Source organism: Macaca mulatta, chromosome 5, assembly GCF_049350105.2.
Source record: "Macaca mulatta isolate MMU2019108-1 chromosome 5, T2T-MMU8v2.0, whole genome shotgun sequence".
NCBI lineage: Eukaryota > Metazoa > Chordata > Mammalia > Primates > Cercopithecidae > Macaca > Macaca mulatta.
Window position 1 is genome coordinate 26,139,323 of NC_133410.1, and position 26,356 is coordinate 26,165,678.

The window sequence follows — 26,356 nt, forward strand, 5'->3', positions numbered from 1 at the left end:
ATTTTCACATCTGTGCATTGGGAACCTAAGCCAAGTGCTGTCTCCTTTGCCCATGCGGTCAAGACTCTTCATGTTCCCCACTCTGACTTTGACACACAATCTATTCCTTTCTCAGGCTTCCCCGAGAAGGCCATCCTCCTGAGTGACGGGGGCTTGCTGACGTTTTGTAAAGGATGCAGGGAGTCGTGGGGAGGGCTCACATAGCGGATCCCAGGCACCTCACACAGTTAGAACCTTTTTTCTTCTGAGGCTTCCTTGGATGTGCCAATGACTTGTTGTCTCCTCCCTCTGCTCCTCCACCTCTGCCTCCTCTCAGAAGAAAAGCAGCCCCGCCTGCTCCTCTGATCCCAGCACCAGCTGACCCAAGCCCCTGCGTGGGTTGATCAAAGCGCTTGCCTGACAAAACTGGGTCTCTCCCTGGGGGAAGGATTCTCATACCAGCTAAAAGGAAAAAAAATAATATCGTTGCGGGGGAAGATAAAATAAGCCTGGGAACATTGGCAGCTGGAGCGTCTTATCGGTATGGACCGAGGGTCTGCTCCAGCTGAGAGCCAGCAGTGGGGAGAGGCATACTCACTTCTTTTGCACACCCTTGAGTGACTCCCCCTGGGGCTTTCAACAACACTTTTGTAGGTAGTGAGCTCCCCTGCAGGGAAGAGATGTTACTTTGAACTGGCATCATCGTCAGCCCTGGATTTTGTCTATTCTGCTCATTTCCCTTTCTTCTACTTTCAGTTTTTTAACCCTTGACATTCAACAAATATTTACTGAAGTCTTTCATGTGTTAGGAATCAAACTAGGCATTGACCAAGGAGAGAGAGATTTTCTGGATGGGTCGAGGGAACTCAAAGGAGACTTATGCACACTGTCCCCTTTCTCCTGGGAAAGTGCTCACGTCCCATCACCATGGTGACCACCGACCTAGTTGTGTCCATCTTGAACCCTCCCTTTGGGCACCTGACCCAGGCTAGGTCTATGGATCTTCTCTCTGGGATTTTTGGTCTTAAGAGACATTGGTTAATCCCCTATCTGAAGTAGAGGCTGTACGACGTTACGCTCAAGTGCTTGGGGTGCGGGTGCGGAGGCCATGTCACGCCTCCCCCAAGCCCCAACATGAGGAGAAAAGCAGTGTGCATTAAAGAAGAATAAACCAACAGTGAAAGGAAAAAAGAGAGAGGATTTGGGGACAAAATCCTGATGAGATTCAATCTCCAGGCTTTTCCGGTTGTCATCAAACTGGGCTGCATGCCTGCTCTTCCCCCACGTCTGCTTTCTCAATTTTTATTTGCAGTAAAGTCAATAAATTTCCATTTTTGCCAAAACTGGTTTGAATTGAGATTCTGTCACTTGCAACCAAACTGATACAAAGAGTTCATTAAAATGAGATACACGAGGTTCTTCGCAGTAAATGGGTTTCTCTGAAAATAAAGAAAAAGGCAGAAGGATTGATTATTTCAAATCATTACAACCTAGAGTATGTGAGAAGGTCTGTGAGTGCCTAGTAAAATGTGTGATGCTTAACAGAGCCCCATGCATGTTAGTTTTTGTCTTGCCCTCCCATCCCCTTATCTTCACTTCCTGGAAATCTATTTCAAGTTAGACGCCGGAAAGCAAAAGGCATTTTAAAACAAGTTTTCTGTGTCCTTGTAGATTACTAATCTTCTAAGTGGTATGAAGTAGCCCGGGTGATCTAATGCTTCTCTGATGTCCTACTTTTTCATGGGCTCAAGCTGCAAATGCACTTAATATATAGCCAAAATTATATTGGGAAAATCTGAGTCACAGAGGCATATAAATGGGGAGCTCTGTTACTGGAAAATCATGGCTTTTAAGAGAATGGATTTTCTATAGAACACTTGGGCACACCAGAAGATATACAGGGTGTTAGTCTGATCGCTCACATAATCAGAAACTGCTGGGCTTAATGTGCATAAACTTCACAGGTCACTGCTATGGTCTGAATGTTTGTGTCTCCCCAAAACTAATATGCTGAATCCCTAACCTCCAAATGGATGGTATTAGGAGGTGGAGCCTTTGGGAGGTGATTAGGTCATCAGGGCTCCACCCTCATGAGTGGGATTCCCAGAGAGACGTTTTTCCCTTATTCTATGTGAGGGTGCAGCCAGAAGGTGCCATGTATGAAGCAGAAGATGGGCTCTCACAGACACTGAATCTCCTGGTACCCTGATCTTGGATTTTCAAGCCTCCAGAACTGTGAGAAACAAATTTGTTGTTTATAAGCTACCCAGTTTATGGCATTTTGTTATTGAAAGGTTCTTGTATCGGTTCGAACCCCAAGAGCAGGCCAACAGACAACATGAGGCTGTGTGAAGCAACATGCTGTTTTAATGAGTGCCTGGGTAGAGGCGGGTTGAGGCCTAAAATGGTGTCAGCCCCAAGTGAGGACGGGGCAGGGGTTTTATAGTCTCCTGTAAACAGGAAGTGTACGAGACGGACATAACTGCTACGTGGTGCCCAGATGGCCTCTTTATCGATCTTCAGGGGTAGGTGTCTTCCGGCCAGGGTACATGTCTTCCGGCTGGCTCTCTTCCTGCTTCTGCTATCTTGCTGGTGCAAGCTGCTGGCGCAAGTAGTTTTGTGCCTTGAGACTGGGCCTGAGAACGGAGGAATTATTCATTCCCTTAAGCTTTCAGGCCCCAGAGAGAATCTTTCAGTTATAGCAGCCCAAATAGACCAAGGCAGTCACTTGGTCTTTGTCCAAAATGACTCCGTGAGTAGTTTCTAGAATATCTTTTAAATGCTTTTTAAAAAGCATTTAAGGCCACACCTTTTAAAATGCTTTGTTTCTATGTGGTTTGCCATTTGTTGATGCCTGCCTTCTATTAACACAGCACGTTTTGAATAAGTCATTACACTGACCAAGGTTTGCCTTTGAACTAGATCTCTATCTTGCAAATAGTGGCTAAGTTGCAGACTTCACAATGCAACTGTTTACATTAGGAAAATAAAAGTGTATAACAGAAGGGTTAATTGAGAAAGGAATCAAGACTACATTGGAATGATAGAAGCAATCATACATACATATATATATATATATGCAGTATATAAAATATGTACTGCCTTATATATATATAAAGAGACAGAGTGATTTAGAGAGAGAGAGAAGTGTAGGCTTCTTCTAGGCTCTTGCTGCCAATTCTGAGTGACAACTGTCATCAGAAATTCAGGGTCTTTGATGTCTGCATTGAAATCCCACCAACTGTCATGGTTAAAGCTGTGCAGAAGTTCTAATTACTATGCATAGCTTGCACGTAACATAAATAGTTGTAACCTTTCTGCAAAGTGCAAAGTCAGGAAATGTTAATCCATAGGGAAGCCATCCCTAGGCCATGGCTCCAACCTGATCGGTAATTCTTGTTCTTGTTCTCTGATTTAAAAAAAAAAAAAAAAAAAAAAAAGAGATTCCTCTCTCTACAGTAGCTCAGTCTCTATTATGCTGTGTGTGCATTAGTAAAATTGATCTCCATGAGAGTTCTTCAAACTGAATTACTTAACAGCATTGTTTAGGGCTGGTGCAGAGGGAAAGAAGTCAGCAGGACCAGGACTTAAGGAAGTTGCTAACGTGGAGACTTATTGAGGCTTCCACACTTTGCAAAACATGCTTGGCCATTGCTTAGTAGAAGCCTGCTGCACTTTACACCTGGAAAGCAAGCCCTCTGAGCAGAGGCTCTTGGCAAAAATCGCACGAAGACTCCTCATTTGGAGGTTATGTGAATTGTATGTATTAGTTTCAGTTCACTCTGGTTTCTCAAGGTAATGACACAATTCAGGCTGATTTTTGAGTGGAAAGCTCTTACCTTCCAATTCTGAAGTTTTTTCTTTTCAATTTTATTTTATAAAATTCGTAATAGGGCAGGCAAAAAAGAAAGAAAGAAGAAAAAAGATGAACCAAGTGAAGTCAGGTATTAACACAAACTTAAAAGCTGTTTTCATTTAGTCTTGGACCTCACAGGACCCTCAGTACAGGCAAGGGGGTCCTGCGAGGGAGGATCTTAAAGCAAAGATAGGACCTGCCAGGCTGCTATGTGGGCTGCTTATCCCAGGGCACATGAGGGAATAGTCTGGGGAGGGGACAGGTAGGTGGTCCACCTTAGGACAGGTTCAGGGGAGTGAGGCATTTGCCTACATTTAAGACAGCCCTAAAAAAGATCAAGAATCAATATAAATAATATGTTAATGCAATATTTAAAAAATCAAAATGAATGCAAAAATAATCTATAAGAAATAAAATATAAAATTTTGAATAAAGTTAGGATCAACCCCTGCACTCAGACGACTTACCCTCCTCAACCCTTTCCTGCCCTGTCCATGGTGCCTACTTATCAGTGACTGCCACCCCAGCACCTAAGAGCATCATAGTGCGATGATAAAGCAGGTTCAAGCTATCTACTCTACCTTGGTGGTGTTTCCCACCTGTATCAGTCCATTTCCATATTGCTATAAAGAGCTGCCCAAGACTGGGTAGTTTATAAAGGAAAGAGGCTTAATTGACTCACCATTCAGCATGGCTGGGGAGGCCTCAAGAAACTTACAATCATGGCAGAAGGTGAGGCGGAAGTAAGGCACCTTCTTTACAAGCCAGCAGGAAGGGAAGAACGCCTTATGAAACCATCAGATCTCATCATAACTCACTCACTATCACGAGAACAGCATGGGGGAACCGCCCCCATGATTCAACTACCTCCTCCTCATCTCTCTCTTGACACCTGGGGATTATGGGGATTACAATTCAAAATGAGGTCTGGGTGGGGACACACAGCCTAATCATATCACCACCTTTTGCTGTAATCATAATGTCATTGTTCGTGGTTATATACTGTGGACTCATATTCCACTCCAGACACTACTGAGTTCTCTACACCACAAATTCATTTAATTCTAACAGGTGAGGTAGGTGACAGTGTCCACAGGTGCTGAATTTGAGGCTCAGAGAGGTTCAATCACATGATCCCAGGCAAGTGAAGAGCTGGGGTTCCAATTCAAGACTATCTGATTTCAAGACTGTGCCCTTCATCAGAGCACCATACTCCAACTCCAGAGTGAGCCAAGGTTCAGTCATAGACAGAGGGAATCAGGAACACTGCAAAGAGCATCAAGGAATCTAAGCGGAATTCCCCATGATGACCTTTTATTGACACACGATTGGTCTACACTTTGCTTGGACCTTTGCAGCAATGGGGAATTTCTTGTTTTCTAGGGCAGTTTCTCCATGTTGGGGCCATTCATGCTTTTATGGAACCAAATCTGCCACCTCATTATGTCCACATATTGTTCCCATATTTCCCTTTTGTAATAACTCTTCCTTTGATGGTAATATGTTTTCTTGCCATCGTCTGTTGTTGAAACTCCTAATTATTCCTTGAAACCCGTATCAAATAACCCCATCTTTATACATCTTTGTCATATTCTCTAGATCAATTGTTATTCCTCCATCTCTGGTCTGTTGGCATTTTATACTTCTTTATGTTCTTATTATTATTTTTTTTTTTTTGAGATGGAGTCTCGCTCTGTCACCCAGGCTGGAGTGCAGTGGCCGGATCTCAGCTCACTGCAAGCTTCCGCCTCCCGGGTTTACGACATTCTCCTGCCTCAGCCTCCCGAGTAGCTGGGACTACAGGCGCCTGCCACCTCGCCCGGCTAAGTTTTTTTGTATTTTTAGTAGAGACGGGGTTTCACTGTGTTAGCCAGGGTGGTCTCGATCTCCTGACCTCATGATCCGCCCGTCTCGGCCTCCCAAAGTGCTGGGATTACAGGCTTGAGCCACCGCGCCCGGCTATGTTCTTATTTTTACTACAATTTTTGGATGTAGTTATTTGTTGGCACATTTACCTATCTGCGAGGCTGTGGATTCCTCAAGGGTAAGAACTATGTCTTGTTTATCTTTGGGCCTCAAACACCCAGCCCATTGTCTGGCTCACACTGAAAATGCTTTTGTGGGAGTCAGGAGAACTAGACAGATCTACTGAGAATTCTCCTTGTAAGTGTACCCTTCATAAGCTGGGAATAGCCTGTGGCTCCTCTGCTGTTACAGAGGAAGCAAGATGGACTTTGGAGTCAAATAGACCCAGGTTTGAATCTAAGTCCTGCCTGTCCTACTTTCTAGATGAGTTACTATGGACACATTATGTTAATCTTTATTTTATTCTTTTCTCTTTTCTGCTTCCTCTTCTCCCCCACCACCCCAATATTCTCATTTTCTCTCTTTCCACTTTTGCTTCTTACCTATTCACACGCAGCCTCTAGCAGGGCCATCACAGGGCCCAGTGCTTGCCCAAGGCCTGCGTACAGCTCTCCCATTCCAACTCCAGGCTATTTCTAAAGCCTGAGGGTGACTCTGCAAAGAGAAAACTTTTCGATTATCAGGCACTGCTGCTTAATCTATCAGAGCACCGGCTGGCCCTGCAAAATCCCTCCCAGAGCACAGCATCGATCTTTGATTTTAATGATGTAAAGGGAAGAAAACAGATATCCTTCAATGGTGGAGTCCCCATTAGGGAGGTGTCTTCACAGTGAAGGGGGATCCCAGGAGCAAATGGTAACCCCTGAGGGCCTGGAGCTCTGGGGGTCAGGCTTGCTTGGCACTGACATTCATTGAAGTGCAAGCCCTGAAAGCAGGAATATTTTCATGCACTACCTCTTCCTAAGGTAGAAGATGTCCATCCCCACAGAGCATATGCCTCCTTAGACAAGAGGAAGATGGAATTTAAACTTTTCCTTCTCTTCTCCCCTCCACAAAGTTTCTATTATATGAGAAAAAGGGACTTTAAACCCTACTACATTTAAAGATTTTAATAGGTAATGCTTGGTTATGCCTGTGATGTAGAGACTGTGACAAAACACAGAATTAGATGCCTAAGAATCAAATGACACAAAATACTTCAATGAAATCATTGGAATATGTGTACCCACGTCTGCAGGCTTTAACTCTGTGCTGAAAAAGCAGACACCCAGATCTGTGGGGAACACACGGGGCAGCCTAAATCCTCCTGAGGATTCCAAGCTTGAGTCGTGTCATTTCCAAGGTAAGCATTTTAAAAATTCTGCATTTCCAAAACTCGTGGCCCAGGTGATGAGGGCATGAAATTCAAATCTCTTATTCTACTGTCTCCTGCTGCTTTTGAGCTCAGTGAGAATTTCAGAGCACTGATCTGTTTTTATGCCTCCAGTTTATTCTGCACCACAACCCAAGGCAATGCCAACATGTAAAGGATGATTCTACAGATTGCAGCCACTGTGCTGCTCCCATGTCTGACAAGCAAAGGGCAGTGCAAAGCTGTGGGGGGTTGGGGGGTGGGGCTCCAGGGAGAAAGAGAAGGCTGGACTCCAAAGGGACAAGAAAGAGGTGATGGAAAATGAGGCTTTTTTTGTCACTCTGTATGCATGGTGGAAATACATTGCTTTTGTTGTTCATCCAGCCTCATTTTGGTGAGTCACTTTTTCTCTATTGTATGTGTTCTGATCGTACTGATAAAAACATGCACAGGTTACTTCCTTTTGTCCTTCAGAGACACATTCTACTTTTTTTTTTTTTTTCCCCCCACATTCTCTGCCTGGGAGGCTGAGCTCTAGGAATCTCATCACCTGGGCTCTCTTCTCCTTGGCTTCTGGTTGGATTTATCCAATGAGAGGCATCGACAGGAGACCAGTGCTGGGAGGATGAGGTTATTTATCAGGCTTTTTCTCTCTGGGTTGCTCCCAGCTCATGCAGGTGCCTTCTACTGCCTCTGGGTTCTAGGAACTGTCTCCCTTATGCCTTTCACCAGGAGAAGTAACAGCTTCTGGCTGTTCTTAACCCTGGGGTTCTTCCTCATCCCTTGTAAATTGCCTCCATTCTGCACACCTCTTTGTAAAGAGTCTCTTTACTAAGCTCACCTCAAACATCCCATGAGCATGATGTCTGTTTCTTATTATCAACTTGACTGATAATACTGTATACCCCATTCCCCCCTCAGTATTCCCTCAAAGTCAAAACCAAACACTGTGGATGGTCCCATGCCCCACATGGGTCCCTTCATTCTTTCAGAGATATTTACCGATGATTTACTGTAAGCCAAGACTGTTCTGAGCATTGAGGAGTACAGGGGCAAAATGGCACACCCAGTTTTGCCCTCATGGCACTTACATCTCAGTGGGGGAGACTAGAAAAAGACTAATCAATCACACACGCTTCAGATCATCTCAGATAGCTGCTCAGACGATAAAGAAAAGAAAGAAAGGTGGCAGCAAATAGCTGGGTGGGTGTAGGTGGGTTGAGAACCTTAGGTCATGTGGTCAGAGAGAGTGGTTCTGGGAAGATGACCATTAAAGGCGTTGTGGATGACAAGAAAAATAGGGAGAAACACAAATCACATGAAAGGAACAGCAAAGGACAAGTATCTAGGAACAAGAATGAGTTTGATGTAAAGAAAAGAAAGAGGGCCGGGCACGATGGCTCATGCCTGTAATCCCAGCACTTCGGGAGGTCGAGGCGTGTGGATCACCTGAGGTCAGGAGTTCGAGACTAGCCTGGCCAACATGGTGAAACCCTGTCTCTACTAAAAATACAAAATTAGCCGGGCATGTTGGCACATGCCTGTAATCCCAGTTACTCAGGAGGCTGAGGCAGGAGAATTGCTTGAACCTGGGAGACACAGGTTGTAGTGAGCTGAGATCGTGCCATTGCACTCCAGCCTGGGTGACAAGAGCAAAACTCCATTTCAAAAAATAAAAATAAAATAAAAATAAAAAGGAAAAGAAAGAGGCCAGTGTCCCTGAAGAATAGTAAGCCGAAGATAGGTGATGAGGTTAGAGAGATGCCGGGGCCTGATTATGTGGTTAAGGGAACAAAGGACTTAGATCTTATTCTGAGGGAGAGAGGGACATTGCAGGAATTTAACACAGGAGTGATGTCATCTTTTGCATATTTGTTAAAAATTCCTCTGGCTGCCATCTCACAATGGCAGTGGCTACATGATCTCTTGTCTCCTCTGTATATATCATTGACCATTGTCTTTCCCATTGAGGCACCCTGGCTTGGGAGGTGGCATCCCATCTACTGTGTGATTGGGTAGAAATCTAGACACCTTCCTTGAACTGCTCCACCTCACTTATCCTCTCCATTCAGCAGCTGCACCCATCCTTTCTGTTTCTTTTGCAATTCCCCTGTCAGCTTTCACCCACTCTGTCCCTACTTAGGTTGGGAACCTTGTCATTTCTTGTACCAATTCCTACAGCAACTTCTCTACTTCCATCCTCTTGTACCTCTGGTCCATTTCCCACTCCACCACAAGGGTGATTTTATTAGAATGCACTCCCCAGCTTCCTGTCCCTGAATGACTTCTCATTACATCCCAGGCTGGGCAGTATTTAGCCCCTACCCACCTTCCTAGTCTCCTTGCCTCATAATACTCTTAACAGATGCCCTGTGATCTTGCTTCTTGGACCTCTTAACCTGTCAGAGTCTGCTCCTTCTCACCTCCAGGTCTCTTCTGCTGCTGTCCCCTCCAACCTTCCTGGGATGCTGATCCTCTGTGGCTCCCAGCTATGCCTGTTGTCAGTAATCGCCTCCTTGGTAAAGCCAGTTATCATGCTCCACCCGTGAGGCTGTTGGCCTGTGCTCTAGGTAGTTCTATTTCTGTTCTTCCCACACTGTTTGGTAACTTGTTGTTTACTTATTTATCTTCTCCACTAGACTGTGTTCTCCTGCTAAAGAGATTGGGTATGGGAGCCCTGGAGCAGGTCCTGAGGTTCTGCAAGTCTCTCCCTGCCTCTTTGGTTGGTGAATTGGGGGTAATTCCCAGGATCCTGAAGGAGAAGCCCTCAGGCAGGGGTGGCCTGGAGGCTTAGAGCAACAGCAATTCACTAGCTGTTATCTGTTCTCCTACTGTTAGAATACTGAATGGCCTGCACTTAGCAGCTGCTCAGCAAATCTTTGCTGAACAAATGCATGATATTCTGCCTCCTCCATGAAGCCTTGCCTGACTTTACCTCTGGTTTACACATATGATGCCTTTTGGAAAAGCACTGAATTTTTGGACAAAACTACATAAATGACTGTTGAATGATTCTCCACCCCAGTTCAAAGGCAAGGCTTCCTTATAGTAATACCTTATAGTAATTATCTTATAATAGCAAGGTGCTATACTTACTCCCATTTTACGGATGACAAAACAGTGGCACACAGAGAGAAATAAGTCACCCACTCCTCTCAGCTAATACGTGCTGGAGTTGGGATTGGAGCCCAGGTAGGTTGGGCCCAGAGTCCACTCATGTATTGAGTGTGACTGAAGGGCACAGGAGAGCGTCCCATTGTAGGCTGCAAAGATCCCGGGCAGCTCCCACAGCCCAGCCCTCACAGCCACCACTGCTGCTGCCTTTTCCTGTTGCAGAGAATGATCTGGGGGTCGAAAAGATTAAAAATGCAAAGTGGCATTTGAGTTTGTCCGTCGCATCATGTTCAGTTTAGTTATTCTTCGGAGATTTTTTAAAGTCAGTGCAGGTGACTAGGAACATCACTGATACATCAGAGAGGATGACTTTAGCCAAGCTACTTACATCCTCTGTGCCTCCGTTTCCCTATCTGCCCAATGGGGATAATAATAGTACATGTTTTTTTTTTTTTTTTTTTTTTTTTTTTTTTTTGAGACGGAGTCTCACGCTGTTGCCCAGGCTGGAGTGCAGTGGCGCGATCTCGGCTCACTGCAAGCTCCGCCTCCCGGGTTCCCGCCATTCTCCTGCCTCAGCCTCCTGAGTAGCTGGGACTACAGGCGCCCACCACCGCGCCCGGCTAATTTTTTGTATTTTTAGTAGAGACGGGGTTTCACTGTGGTCTCGATCTCCTGACCTTGTGATCCGCCCGCCTCGGCCTCCCAAAGTGCTAGTACATGTTTTATAAAGTTGTAAGAATTAAATGAGTTAATAGATGCTGAATGTTTAGGACAGTGCTGTATGCATTGTAAATACCCAATAACTGACTCTTTTTCCCCTCCTCCTTCTCCTCCTCCTCCTTCTATGAGGTTTGGGGCTCAGTTTAAACATCACTTCCTCAGGGAGGTTTCCTTAACCTTAGGTCAGGTCAGTGCTCCTCGATAAGCATTTCCCTAGAGCTGTCCATTCCATTCCATGATTTTCTCTGCAATTGTATGTGTATGTGCATATTTGTGTGCACAGGTGCATAAATATGCATATACACACATGCACACATGCATATATATATATATATATATATATATATATATATAACCATTCTTCTAGGCCTGTCTATACTGTTTGTGACTGCACCATAATGTCCATCTCAGAGCTTGGCACCTAGCATAGCCTCAGTAGGTATTTCTAGAATGGATACTGGGTGAGATGTTTAACTACCACCATCTAAGACTGGCCCCGATATCCCCAATTCTGGCTTTCTTTTCACTACAGCACACCACAGCTCTACCCACAGCCCCCTCCAGCCTCTCCCAGAGGGATCTGGAGAAACTGTGTCAGCTATGAGCTAGGCTCAGGGCTCCCCTCAATCCTGTTAGGTCTGTCATACCCAATACTGGATGATTTATAAAGAAAGAGAGGTTTAAACAGTTCCACGTGGCTGGTGAGGCCTCACAGTCATGGCGCAAGGTGAAAGGCATGTGTTACATGGTACAGGCAAGAGAGGAATGAGAGAACCAAGCAAATGAGGTTTCCCCTTAGAAAACCATCGGATCTCGTGAGACTTATTCACTACCAAGAGAACAATATGGGGGGAAACCGCCCCTGTGATTCAATTATCTCCTACTGGGTCCCTCCCACAACACAGGGGAATTATGGGAGCTACAATTCAAGATGAGATTTGCATGGGGACACAGCCGAACCATATCAGAAGGATAAAAGGGAATTTCTTTTGCTTATACTTTTTTTTTTTGAGATAGGGTCTCACTCTGTCACTTAGGTTGGAATACACTGGTGTGATCATGGCTCACTGCAGCCTTGAGTTCCCAGACTCAAGCAATCTTCCTGCCTCAGCCTCCTGAGTAGCTGAGACTACAGGTAGGCACCACCATGCCCTGCTAATTTTTGTATTTTTTGTAGAGGTGGGTTTTCACCATGGTGCCCCAGCTGGTCTCCTAGGGTCAAGCAATCAGCCTGCCTTGGCCTCCCAAAGTGTTGGGATTACAGGTGTGAGCCACCGTGCCCAGACTAAGGACACTTTTACATGTATCTCCTGAGATACAAGATTCCAAGGCCTCCACTCAGAATTCCAGAGCAAAGTTATTGAACAAATATGGAGGAAGATAGCAGTTGTGGCCTCCAGCCTTGCTGGGTTGACTTCCTGGCAGCCAGCAGGATAGAGTCAGGGCTGTTGTGGGCTGAGCTGGAGGTTTGTATTGGAGGTTTGTGTGCATGTGGGGTGGGGTGGGGACAGCACCAGATCCAATGGGCTCCTTCCTGGGGCTCAATCCTTCCCAGATTTACTCTTTCCACCCCAAACTGAGGATATCGGAATTTGAGATGAGAAGAAAAATAAAACTTTTGAGAAAGAAAACACAGGCTTTCTAGGACACTCAGGTTTGACTCTGAGCCCCAAGATCTTCATGCTTTAGGCTCTTTTCTCTGCTATCCATTCAACCTCTGTGAAGCTCCTTCCAAAGCACTGCTCTTGTGCTCTGTTTATTCAAAATACAGTCTCAGTGGAGCTTAAATGAGAACAGAGAGGGATAGAACAGACCAGAACATTTTCTTCACACAGTTCCAAACAAGCTTGAAAGAGGAGAGGTCAAATCCACTCCAGCTTTTATATTTTCTCTAGATCCAGCCTCCCTTTCTTCCCCATTTCCCCCCCATGTCCACATTTAAGAGTAAAGAAGAACATTCTTGTGACTTTAAGTATTTAAGCTGCTGGTACAGGTTAAGTTTTGGAAAAGCGTGGGCATGCTTGGTTTTGCAGTCAATCTAGAGCAATTTTCAGAAGGCCAGGCCCTTTCTGCATTTTCAATTTCTTTCAAATGAAAATAGCTTTATTGTTTTCACTGATTATAAAGGTAAGCAATCTGTCTGGCTTTACTGGCTTAGAATTCATACTGAGGTCAAATCCCTTCTTATATTTAGATTATATAGCTTGAGCACCAGCTTGCTATTGCAGGAATGTATTGACCTTTCTGGGGTCTTTTATTTTTTTCTGTGTCAAGTCCAAGAACTCCAAGGACCTTACTCAGTCCTAGCACTGATTTTCAGTTACCACATTCGCAACCGAGTGCACAGGAAGAAACTGGCAGCTGCATAGGAAGCTGCATAGGTAGGTACATAGGCAGACCTGGACTGCATAGGAAGAAACTGATAGTTTCTCTAGTCTGTGTATTGCAGCCACCCAGATTGAGGATCTGAAGAGGATGCTGGCCCAGTCATGTGCTGCAGTGCTCACAGCTGCAGTGATGTTGGCCGGGCAGGGCTCCTAAGGGTGTCTCTTGTTCTGGGACTATCTTCAGCAATGTCTTGAGTTTCCACATAGCGAGGACTAAACTCTGACCTTTTCATCTCTTGCCTGAATTCCTATCTGAGGGACCAAGGTTTGTCATGCCCTACAAACCATAAAATCTCATCAGATGGGTTTTATTTAACCCTTTATAACATGACTTACTTTCCAACCCGACTCTGGCATAACATCATGTAGCAGATAAAAAAGAAAATCAAACTTCTTTATCCCCAGATGTTTCTTTGCTATATTTTGAAATGGCCCTCCAGAACCATCTTTTGTGGAAGAAAATTTGCATCTGTAAAGAATCTTTGTTAAGGTAACTAGTTCTTTCCCCTTCTAGGGCCTCCCAATCCTGAAGAGATTAACTTAGAGTCTAGCACTTTTTAGTGGTCTGAACAGGAAACATTTGCCATCTATTGCCTCTGAGGGCGGCCACCTATTGCGACTTCATCTACATAACAAGGACCTCAGTCTCCACAACTTCTTATCTTACCCTAGACAGTCCTTTCTATTGATTCCAGGTTTTTTAATAACTCTTTCAGCCAACTGCCAGTCAGAAAACCTGTGAATCCACCTGTGATCTGTAAACTCCCTCCCTACCCACCCCCACTATACCATGTGAGGTATACATTAGTTCATTCTGGAAAGGTGAGCCTGCCTTTCTGGACCAAACCAGTGTATACCTCACATGTATTGATTGATGCCTTATGTCTCCCAAAAATGAATAAAAGCAAGCTATAAACCATCCACCTTGGACACATGTTCTCAGGACCTCTTGGGACTGTAAATGGGGCCATGGTTACTCATATTCGGCTCAGAATAAACCTCTTTAAATATTTTTACAGGATTTAATTCTTGTTGTCAACAATAGGTAACCTGCCCAGTATTAAACTCCATTTCTCACTCATCTGATTCCTGCTGAGTCCCTGCTCATAACAATTGTCAAAATATGAGCACACATGTCTGCACAACACACACACACACACACCTCCCAGTAGCTTCCTGGTTATACCCATAGCACACATTCCCTATTCTATGTTCTTACTCCTCATTATTCAAAGTGTGGTCACCTGTTGAGCAGCCTCAGCATCCTCTGAGCTTGTTAGCAATTCTCAGGCTTCACTCCAGACCAACTGACTTGGAATCTGTATTTTAACAAGTTCCGTGGTGACTCATATGCTCCGTCCTCTCCCTGCTGGGAAACCTTTCTTTTTCCAACTACAGGGCCTCGAGATGCTGCCTGCCTGTGTCTGGACTGACCCCCAGAGCCTGTAATGTCATGCTTCAGCCTGACTGGTGGTCTCCATGGATGCCCCTGGCCCCACCTCTGAGTTTCTTTTGGACCCTGGAATGGAGCCATTCTCACATGGTTAACAAGAATTCTGGACAGAAATATAGTTGTAAGTAAGCATTAACCAGGCTGCACTTTGACCCACTTCCGAGTAACTGAAAGCCTCTCAATGCTAGACACTGGCTATTTGCATCCCCATTGTTTCTGTAGCTAGGATTTCTGACGTTAGAATCCTAAGCCTTTTGTTTCAGAATTGCTTAAGCAGATCCTGAATTCCAGCAAAACAGCTGATGCCAACAGGTTTAAAGACCTTCACAGAGAATTGGCATGAGAATACAATTTCTTTACCTCCTTGTCCCATGACTTAATCCTGCACTCTGAGACCAATCAATGATCTCCACACTTTGGCCCACTCCAAAACCCTTAAAATCTTTGGCCCCAAACTCCTCAAGGAGACAGACTTGAGGTTTCCTTCTGTCTCCTTGTTTGGTGACCCTGTGATTAAACCTCTTTCTCTGCTGCAACTCAATGTCTTGGTGCGCTGACTTGCCATGTGTTTCAGGCAATGAACCTATTATGGTTACAATTTACCAATTACCATTATAGGAGAAGGAGTTGTCTCTGTTCCAGACCCTATCTAGCCTTCTGACACCCAGCAGTTCATGGAAGTGATTTTTTTTTTTTTTTGAGACAAGATCTGACTCTGTTGCCCAGGCCGGAGTCCAGTGGCACCATCTTGTCTCACTGCAGGCTTCACCTCTGTAGACTCAGGCGATCCTCCTGCCTCAGCCTCCCGAGTAGCTGATGCTACTGGCATGCACCACCATATCTGGCTAATTTTTTACTTTTTAGTAGAAATGGGGTTTTGCCATGTTGCCCAGGCTGGTCTTGAACTCCTGGGCTCTGCCTCCCAAAGTGCTGGGATTATAGGTGTGAGCTACTGTGCCCGGCTGTGATTTGTTTTTAGGTGACTGCTTTGGAGCTCACGTTCTGAGGCCTCTCTGTATGCTCCCAGGATGCACAGAGTTTAGGGGAGTGAACCTGGGCATCCAGAACAAGCTCCCCTGGGGAGCTGAGTCCCTGGGCCTCGGCCCGATGTTCTTCTATTAACACATCTGCCCATATGGAGATCGTGGAGTTCTAGCAACTACCCCACAGAAACTAAGAGTTTGTATTATTGAAAATCCTTATATGACAGTGACTTAGCTCTCATCAGAACCCGATTCTCCCTCTGTTTTATGAGCCACACGCTTGGGGCTAACATCATCTATTGCTGTAGGTGAATTTATTCCCTGAGCTTCTTGCTTTGGTGCAAAAATGTGTTCAGCTGCTTTTAATGGAAATTCAACTACAGTGGCTTAAACAAATAGAGGTTCATTTTCCTCAGCTGAAAAAAGAGTTCAGAGGCAGGCTATTCAGGGGATGCTCCAGGGGCTCAAAGATGCTCTTGGGAACTAGGTCTCTTCTAACTTTGAGCTTCACCATCCTTAACAGGTGGCCATGCCACCTCTGGGCATGGGGCCTGTACCATAGGCAAAAACTGGGCCAAGATCTCGTATCAGCCAAGTCTGTTATTGTTTATCTCAGGAAAGCAGTAGGTTTCTGGGAGGTGCCACCCTGTCAGCTCTCATGTGCCTCTCATTAACCCAAATTGGGTGATGGTGATGTGCAAATAAGGAGGAGGTGAATTGGATTCCACAGGCATCCAGCCGTGGCTCCCCTGCTGTCATTATGCTGCATTACCAGGTAGTGGTGTTAGAGTTGATTTGATGTGGGAGAGATTGGGGAAGAAGGATAAAGAATTCAGATGCCACCGTAATAGTCTGGGCAAGAAGTGAGGAGGTTCTGCATGAAGGTAGGTGAACAGCAGGAAGGACCACCATCTCCATGGCTGCCCCCTCTCCAGATCCATCATCTCTCCCATCTGGACCCCACAACTGCCCCTATAGGCCTCTCTTCTTCCTTTTGTTCCCTCCAAACAGCAGGCACAGTGATCTTTAAATATATACCCAAATCAGAACAAATCACTTCTTTGTTTTAAACCTTTGAATGCCTTCCAGTTTCACTTACGAAACCCTCAATCCTTCCCGTAGCCGACAGGGCCCTAGAATATCTGGTGCCTGAGGAACTTCTCTGCTCTCATCTCTTCCCAATTCCCCCTTTCTCTCTGCTCCAGCCACATAGCTCCCTCTGGTTTCTGAATGTAGCTTGATTCTGCCCCAGGGCCTTTGAACTGGCTGTCCTCCTTCACGCCCCATCTCTCTTCCCTGACATCTCTGCATGGCGGGCTGTCTCTCATCTGTCACATATCACCTCTTCTGAGAGGCCTTCCTTGACCACCTGTTTTTAGTGGTTCAGACACCCATCAACTACCCATCTCCTATTGGTGTTTCTTCTCTCTCCAGTGCCAAGCTGAGGGCAGGAATCTTCTCCTGCTTGTGCGCTGAGTCCTAGTGTTCACGATTGTGTATGATGCATGGTAGGAGTGGTGTGACTATCTGTTAAATGCATGACAGTAAGTGGATAAAAGACTCAGTAGTTACTGCAGAGGTAGAATTTGGCATGCCTCGCTCCACACAAGACATAAAGAGCCTGAATATAGAGCGTCAGTGCCAGACATGCATGGATTCTTGGCTGAGAAGTCAAGGGTCCCAAAGGGCAGGTGTAAACCTCAGAGGGGAAGGTGGGAGCTCAGGGTGGGTCTGGGAAACAGATGAGACAACTGGAGACAAGAGTCACTTCTTGGTGGGAGATCTCATTCCAGGAGACAGGTGTGGTCTGGCTCTGGCTACTTCGTGGGTGGAATAGTCTTGTTTTCCAGTTAGTGGTTGAATTTAACTTTTTATTTATTATTTTTATTTATTTTTAATTCTTGAGACAAAGTCTTGCTCTGTCACCCAGGCTGGAGTGCAATGGCACGATCTCAGCTCACTGCAACCTCCGCCTCCCAGGTTCAAGCGATTCTGCTGCCTCAGCTTCCCAAGTAGCTGGGATTACAGGCACCCACCACCACTCTGGCTAACTTTTGTATTTAAGGGTTGTCTTCAAAGCCCTACTTTGTGCCTCACAAGCTTCCTTAACTAGATTGTGAGAAGACAGGGAGACCCAAAGATGACACCCAAGTTCTCAGCAAGATGATTGAGATTCAGGTGGTTCCGTGATTGCAGGGGGTCATGCAGAAGTAGTTGGTTCATGAGATAAGGCAATGAGCTGCTGGTTTTTCTCCTGGTGCCTCCTGTAAGCCTCCTGATCCTGGGGATGTGTGCATGGTAAGGGCTGGTTGTCTACCTCTGCCGTGTGTCCTACTTTCTTTCCCTTCTCCTCTTGTAGCCTGGCCTAATTCATTTTTTTTTTCTTTCTTTCTTTTTTTTTGAGACAGAGTTGTGCTCTTGTTACCCAGGCTAGAGTGCAATGGCATGATCTCAGCTCACTGCAACCTTCACTTCCCAGGTTCAAGTGATTCTTCTGCTTCAGCCTCCTGGGTAGCTGGGATTACAGGCGCCTGCCACCATGCTCGGCTAATTTTTTAAATTTTTATTAGAGATGGGGTTTCACTATGTTGGCCAGGCTAGTCTCAAACTCCTGAGCTCAGGTGATTCATCTGCCTCTGCCTCCCAAAGTGCTGGGATTAGAGGCATGAGTCATCGCGGCTGGCATTCCTTCTTTCTTTTACTGCTGTTTGTCCTAGTGCTTACCCCTGCTGCGCTCCTTCTGCCTGGTGAGGCCTCATCTGGCCTCTTTTGGCTTCCTCCGCAATAGATCTGTGAGCCATATGCTTCTGGATTATATGGAAGTAAAATTAGGACATTTTCCCCCCTCCAGTTGTGAATACTGGAGTGATGGATTTCTTTCTACAGCAAAAAAATCAAGAGAGCTGATGTAGAAATGAAGACCGACCTTCTGCCTGCCACTGAAGGCATAATCTCGTATTTGCATAAAGCTGTGCTTGGAGGAGTTTACCAGGCTTTATAAGCTATGCATAATTAATCTTACAGGGCTCTGCAAAGCAAGGGGAGGGCACAGACTTTTGGTCCTTGTTAACGATGGAGAAACTGAGGCAATGCTTAGTATTGCAAAAAAGTCAGTGAAGCAAAGCAATGTCCAAGCCCATATCCTGAGCTAATGCCCAGAATGGAGGGCGGGTACCCCTGAAAGCTGCAGGGTACCTCTCTGGGAACCTGTGGGCACTAGTTTCCCCACCCCCTTTCTTCTCATCAGGACCCTCAGGCCAGTCCAGTGTGTAGAAATGGGCCAAAGCCTTTACTGTGGTGCCTGAGTGAGCCAGCTTTTAATAGGAGCTTCCAATCTCCAAGAGCTTCTCTTGGTGAAATGCCTGCATGCAAAGACAGCTCAGATGGAATAAAGATGAGGCAGAAAGCCTAGAGAGTTCATGGAATAGGAAGCTGGTGGCACAGATCAAAGCTGTTTGGTGGCCAGATATTTCTAACTATGTGGAGATCCCAGGAGAAATCACTCCTTTTTCCTGGCTCTGTGCTCTGCCTGTGTCTGCCCTCAGCTGGTCGCGCTTTGTACTTTTCCATCTGGCAGCAACTCATTCTTTTATTTATGTATTTATTTTTTGAGACAGTCTCGCTGTGTCCTTCTAGGCTGGAGTGCAGTGGCACGATCTCAGCTCACTGCAACCTCCCTCTCTTGGGGTTCAAGCAATTCTTGTGCCTCAGCCTCCCAAGTAGCTGGGATTACAGGAACACACCACCACGCCCGGCTAATTTTTGTATTTTTAGTAGAGAGGGGGTTTTGCCATGTTGCCCAGGCTGGTCTCAAACTCCTGAGCTAGGCAATCTAACCGCTTTGGCCTCCCAAAGTGTTGGGATTACAGGCATGAGCCATAGCGCCTGGCCTGATTCTTTTTTTTTTTTGAGACAGAGTCTCGCTCTGTCACCAGGCTGGAGTGCAATGGTATCTTGGCTCACTGCAACCTCTGTCTCCCAGGTGCAAGCGATTCTCCTGCCTCAGCCTCCCGAGTAGCTGGGACTATAGGCTGATGCCACCATGCTTGCCTAATTCTTGCATTTTTAGTAGAGATGGGGTTTCACCATGTTGGCCAGGCTGGTCTCGAATGCCTAATCTCAGGTGATCACCCTCCTTGGCCTCCCTAAGTGCTGGGATTACAGACATGAGCCACCATCCCTGGCTGCCTAATTCATTCTTTCAGTCAGCCCGCATTTGTCTTCTCCATGAGGCTTTCCTGGGCTCTGGCTCTGGTTGGAAGGAAATGCACATTCGTGTTGCACACTTTGTGTGCTTACCATTCACTCTGCCCGGAAGATTTTGCATCGGTGTTGGGTGCACTGCCTCACTTCTTCCAGTCTCAGCTCCCACAGCATCTCCAGAGAGGTTTCCTTCGATCACCCTATTTATATTAGAACCTACACTGATACCCCTCTGGCTTCATTTTTATTTACAGTAATTGATTTTACCCTCTCTCTATTCATCTGTCATTTATCTCATCTATTATCAATGCAATATTTTTGTTTGTGTCCTCCATGAAAGTACAAGCTCCATGGGTACAGGGTCTTTGGATGGTCTTACTCACAGATGATCTCCAGCACCTTGCCTAGTGTCGGGCACAAAGTTTGTTCGATGTTTGTGTAAGTATTTTTTCAATGACTGAATTAATGAATGCCTGTGCCCTGTGGCCCCATGGCCCCATTTTAGTACTTTCACACACTGGAGTTTTCTGTCTGTCTTCTCCTCCCAAAAGTTCCTTTGGAGCAGAGAACACGCCTCTCCTTCCTTTAACACAATTGCTTAGTCCCTTAGTTCAGATTCTGCAAACGTGGTCTCCAAATGGAATGCACTGGAAACCACTTGACTCGCTGAATGTCCTGATGAGAGACAAGGAGGGAGCAAGGTCATGGCCATGAGGACAGAGAAGAGGGTTTAGACACTGGGGTAGACAGAAGCGATTGCTGGCAACTTATATAGGAGGGGAAGGAGCAGGAGAGGCTGTGCTTGACTCTGAGAATTTCAGCCAAAGAGGTTGTGTGGGTGGTGATGATATCAACTGAGATATCAAAGGCAGGAGGAGGTACAGGTTGTTAGGGAATGATTGGGAATAAATAGTCCTAAGTCATTCGCCATATATGACTTCAAATAAGTCACAATCTTTCTGTGCTCTTTTTGCCCACCTCTGAGATCCAAATGGTCTTCTCTCTTACCTGTCTTGTGAGGATGTTGTTTAAAGAATTAAATAATATATTGTCGAATAAATAAATAATGTCTCAAACCCAACATGTTGAATGCCTACAATATGCTGAAATTTCTGCAAAGACAACTGCTAGAGAAGATGAGTCTGTGCTTCGCATACTCTGTCTCTATCAGTCCCTGTGTCTTTTCTCTGTGTCTCTCCTTATGAAGAGAAGCTATCACTTTCAGGGCACCACTGAGCGTGTTCTCTGCACAGTAATGCCTCTAAGATTTCTTTGAAGCGCCCGTGGGGCTGGCAGGTATTTGGGCTTGAGGAGTGTGACTCAGTAGAGAAAACTGCAGTTGTCTGAAGTGGGCCCTCTGGAGTTGAACTGAAAGGAAAATAGAACTCATCTTCTCAACAGGGGTTTCCCAAGAGGAAATGTGCATGGGCTCTTTGTTCCCCAACCACGGTTCTACAGCAATGGTAAAATTTCCCTTTGGGGATCCTATTGACTGAGTCAATCTTTTCCTTTTCCTGGACATGTGTTTTTTTTTTTTTTTTTTTTTTTTTTTTTTTTTTTTTTTTAGCATAGAATGTATTCAGATTTAGAGGCCAAATAGGTGTAATTGGGGGACTGGCTCAGGTCAAATGCCATTAATCATTTTTACTCAGAGTCCCTTTCACCTATGTATTCTTTGCCAATGAAGTGCTCCACATAAAATTTCCTTGGGAGAAAGTCCATCATAGAAAATGTAGAGGAAAAGCTGTTTGGCTTGGTGCCTCGGTAACCTTAGAAAATTTATTATTCTTCATTCACACTCTACTGTTTGTTTTATTCCCTTTCCCTTGACTCTTTCCAAAAGGAAATATAGGTGGAATTGAAATGTAAGAGCATGAAAGACATGAGAAGCAAATATGAATGTGGGCTCCATAATTACAGTGACTGAGCATCTGATTTGCCTTGGAGCTTCCTGGTCACCAGGCCAAAAGGGGAAAAAGCAAATCCACACCTCTCATTATTACAGAGAAGCATTTTGGGTCCTTAGAGGAAATTTATTTTTCCTGGCATAAAATTCTTAGAGAAAGAAAAAAATCTTGGGAGGAATTTTATATATATAGTGAGAGTTTTATCATGAATTTAGAATTTTTTTTTAGAGTTTTATGATGAATTTAGAGCTTGTTTTTAATCCCTATTTCACTTATAGTGATCAAGGATGATGTCACATTAAAGCTCAGTTCAGCAAAATGGTTGTGCCAGATAGGAACAAATAGGAGTTAATTGTGTAGACTTGGGTTTCTCTCACTGGCCTCAAGGATAGAACTTGGATTCCCTGAAATAGTATACCTCCAGTGGTGATCCACAAACTATCTGCATTCCAGTGACAGGGGAGCTTGTAAAATGCAAATCTGAAGGCCCCATCCTGGAATGATCCAACCCCTAGGAACAGAACCTGAGGCAAGCATTAAGTAAAGTGGGGGCGGTGAAAGAAACCCCAGTGGGGGAGTGGGGAAGAGGGCAGAGAAGATGGGTCAGATGATTTTTGGTACGTTATCAAGCCCCCAACTGAAGGTTAACACTCTAGAGGAATTCTGTCCTACAGAACATTTATCACTCCTGAGGGGCAGGGATCTGAGGTATTTACACACCAACTTCCATCACTTCTTATTTGAAGGTGGCTTCTGGAGCATTAATATCCCAGCCTGTAAACTCTGGCAGTCAGGGAAAGGTCTCAGGCAAAGAAATTCAGGACTATTAACCAGGACATCTGGTGGCATTGACTGTGGCAGGAAAGGAGGGTGGATCAGTTGGCTAGGGCTGCTGCGACAGAGGACCACACATGGTGGACTACAAACAAATGGATTGTCTCATCGTTCTGAAACTAGAAGTCTGAGATCCAGGTGTCAGCAGAGTTGGCTCCCTCTGAGTGCATGAGGGAGAATCTGTTTCAGGCCTCTCCCCTAGCTTCTGATGGGTTGCTGGCAGTCTGGTGTCCTTGGTTTTGGTTATGTCACCAGATCTCTGCCTTCGTCTTCACATGGCATTCTCCCACCGTTTGAGTCTGTGTCTACATTTTCCCTTTTTGTAAAGTATATAGGCTGTATTATGTTTGCCTTCCCTCTGCCCAATCTATATGTTGAAACTCTAACCTTGGTACCTTAGAATGTGACTATATTTGGAGGCAAGGCCTTTAAAGAGATGATTAAGTTAAAATGAGGTTAGGATGGGCCCTAGTCCAATCCGATGGCTGTTCTTACATGGAGAGAAAATTTGGACACACAGAAAGACACCAGGGATGTGGGCCCACAGAGAGATAGCCACGTGAGGACCCAGTAAGAAGGAGGCGCCACTGAAAGAAGCTTCAGAGGAAACTAGGCCTGCTGATGGTAAACTTAACCTTTATCTTGGACCATCAGCATCAAGACAGTGAGGAAGCACATTTCTGTGATTTGAGCTACTCAGTCTGTGCTATTTTGTTATGGGGGCCCAAGCAGAGTAATACAAAAAAGTAGCAGTCATATTGGATTATGGCCCACCCCTAATGTGAACTCATCTTAGCTAATTATAGTTGCAGCAACCTCACTTCCAAATAAGCTCACATATTGGAAAACCAAAGGTTAGAACTTCAGCATATGAAGTTTTTGGAAGACGCAATAAAATCCATAACTGTCACCCATGGGTCTGACAGCAAAGACTATATCAACTGAATCTGAACATTTGAGATGGGCTCCGAGAATCTACATTGATATCAGTTTTTCTAGGTACTTCTATTATGTATGAATATTTGAAAATTAGTGATCTGGAAGTGGGGCCATTAGTTTATCCTACCCAATTACCTATTTTCTCTACTGTAGTTTTGGTAGGAGTGGGAGGGCAGATATTCTGAGGCTTTCCATGGGTCTGAAGGTCAGTTTTACTGAGAGAGTAAAACTTGGCTGTCAAACACTACCCTTGCATTGTAATCTGTTAATCACATGACCACTACCTTCCATTGGTCTGTGTGCCTTTTTCAGGGTAGAGTTGGATTGAATTCATCTTGGCATTGCTTGTTTCTAGTACATTGCAGGTGCTAATGCATATTTGTAGAACTGAATCTGTCAAATAATGGACTGCTATGGAATGTTTTTTAAATGAGTGAAATAGACTAGTGTGTGCCAGCCAATCATTGTCTGTTAAATGAAGGAATAGATATTAAGAATGACACTGAAACTCTGCCTCCTTTTTTTATCCCCCACTAAATGGTATCATTTGGGGGCACAATATCCCCAGAGTTATCATCATTGCCAACTCTAACAGGGGAATCCAGAATTCTGCTAGTGGAATTTATTTTACCAGATTTCTCTAGGGAAATAAACTGAGTGGTGACCAAAATTTAATATATTACTAGGCAGTTTTTCTCTGTGTTTACTTGTTAAGCAGACTTCTGAAAACTGACATCTATACTTAGCACTAAATACTCCTTGTTAAATTAAGAATGATAAAGAATAAAATGATAAGACTCATGGTCATAGACATTTTAACTGTTCATAAACTGGCTTTTCTCTTCTTCCTGTCATATGATAGAATTACACACCTCTGATCCATTCAGAGTTAGGTATGGTCAAGTGATTCGTTTGGGCCAATGAAATTCAAGCTCTTTAAGAACCAGTGGGGGCTTCTCTGCCTATGGTGAAGCCATTCTTTATTCCTTTACCTTCTTAATAAACTTACTTTCACTTTATGGAAAAAATTTTAAAAAAGAACCAGTGGGAGATTCACTTTACCATGTAGTGTTAATGTTGAAATCACCTATAGAAAATGAAGCCTCCATTAGCCTGGGTCTCTGTGTGATGGCCATAGATCTCCCCTCACCCTACATCTAGATGTGTAGTAGGAATAAGATATACAATTTGAAGATTACGTGATTGAGATTTTATTTTTATCATGCTATTGTAACAGAACCTTTCTTATTGATTGGCAGTGATACAGGATATTTCTCGGTCCCTTTGCCAGTCAGGGATCTCCAACCAGCAATGCCAGAGGCATGGTACCTGTTGCAGGAGGTACCCTGTCAAATCAGCCTTCATGGGCTGACTCTGGTTTGTGCAATAGTTCCCGAGTTCTTGTCCAGTGTCCAAGAAGAATGAAGATACACTGACAATCAAAGAGTGAGCAGAGTGGAGAGTTTTATTCAGTGACAAAACAGCTTTCCAGGGAGAGGGAACATGGGGGGTGGTCCCCCTACCCAAAGGCAGGAAAGTACCCCCAGTGGGGCTGAATCTTGGACTTTTATGGGCTTAGAATAGGGGAGTGGCAGGCCATAGGTAGTATTGGAAAAGGCAACATTTGATTGGTTAAAAGGCATTATTCAGAAAGAATCAATCAGGAAAGGGCAGGCAAACAGGAACAGAAGTTCTCACTCTGGGTCTGGGTTTCATCCAGGACCAGCAGTCCAGTCTTTCAGCCTTCAGGTTGTTTTTTAGCTTGAACATAGGATTGCACCAGGGACATGCCCCATTTGCATAGACATTTGTCTGCACCCTGCCGCTATCAGTGTCTGAAGAACTAAAAGAAAGTATGAGAATGATACTTCACCAAATATCAGTAAAGTGATATAAATTATTAAAAAAATAAAACCAAATACAAGTTCTGGAGTTGAGAACAATAATTGAAATGAAAAATTTACAAGAAGTACTAGACTTGAACAGAACAAGGAAAGGATAAATGAACTTGAAGACAGGTAAATTGAGACTATCCAGTCTTAGAAATGATAAGAAGAAAAGGTGAATAGAGCCTCAGAGACTTGAGGGACATCATCACATGTATTAATGCATGCATAGTAGGAGATCTAGAAGGAGAGGGGAGAGAAAGGGGCAGAAAGAATGTTTGAAGAAATAATATCCAAAGTTTTCCAAATATGATAACAATTTAATCTATACATTCAAGAAGCTCATTAAACTTTAAAAGCATAAACCCAAAGAGATTCACAATAAACACATGATAATCAAACTATCTAAAGACAAAGACAAGGAGGCTGGACGTGGTGGCTCATGCCTATAATCCCAGCGTTTTGGGAGGCTGAGGCAGGTGGATCACTTGAGGCCAGGAGCTCAAGACCAGCCTGGTCAACATGGTGAAACCCCATCTCAACTAAAAATACAAAAAAAATTATCTGGGCATGGTGGTGCTTGCCTGTGGTCCCACCTACTTGAGAGGTTGAGACATGAGAATCACTTGAACCCAGGAAGCGGAGGTTGCAGTGAGCTGGGATTATGCCACTGTACTCCAGCCTGGGTGACAGAGCAAGACTCTGTCCTCTGTCTCAAACAACAACAACAACAACAACAACAACAACAAAACAAAAGACAAAGACAAGGAATCTTGCAAATATGAAGACAGAAGTGATTCATCACGTTCAAGGGATCCTCAATGAGATGAACAACTCATTAGGATTAACAGTAGGAGTACTGTAGAGGTCAGAACGCA

General features: G+C 44.7%; 1 long non-coding RNA gene across 1 annotated transcript; it reads right to left on the reverse strand.

Annotated features, from left to right (window-relative positions):
• Positions 1–2,395: 2,395 nt before the first annotated feature.
• LOC114678142 (uncharacterized) lies at positions 2,396–14,578 on the reverse strand. The gene is made up of 3 exons (XR_003729411.2): positions 14,518–14,578; positions 6,244–6,355; positions 2,396–2,615 (listed from the first exon to the last, which is right to left on the reverse strand). It is a non-coding gene; the product is annotated as an uncharacterized LOC114678142 (long non-coding RNA).
• Between the last annotated feature and the right edge of the window lie 11,778 nt (positions 14,579–26,356).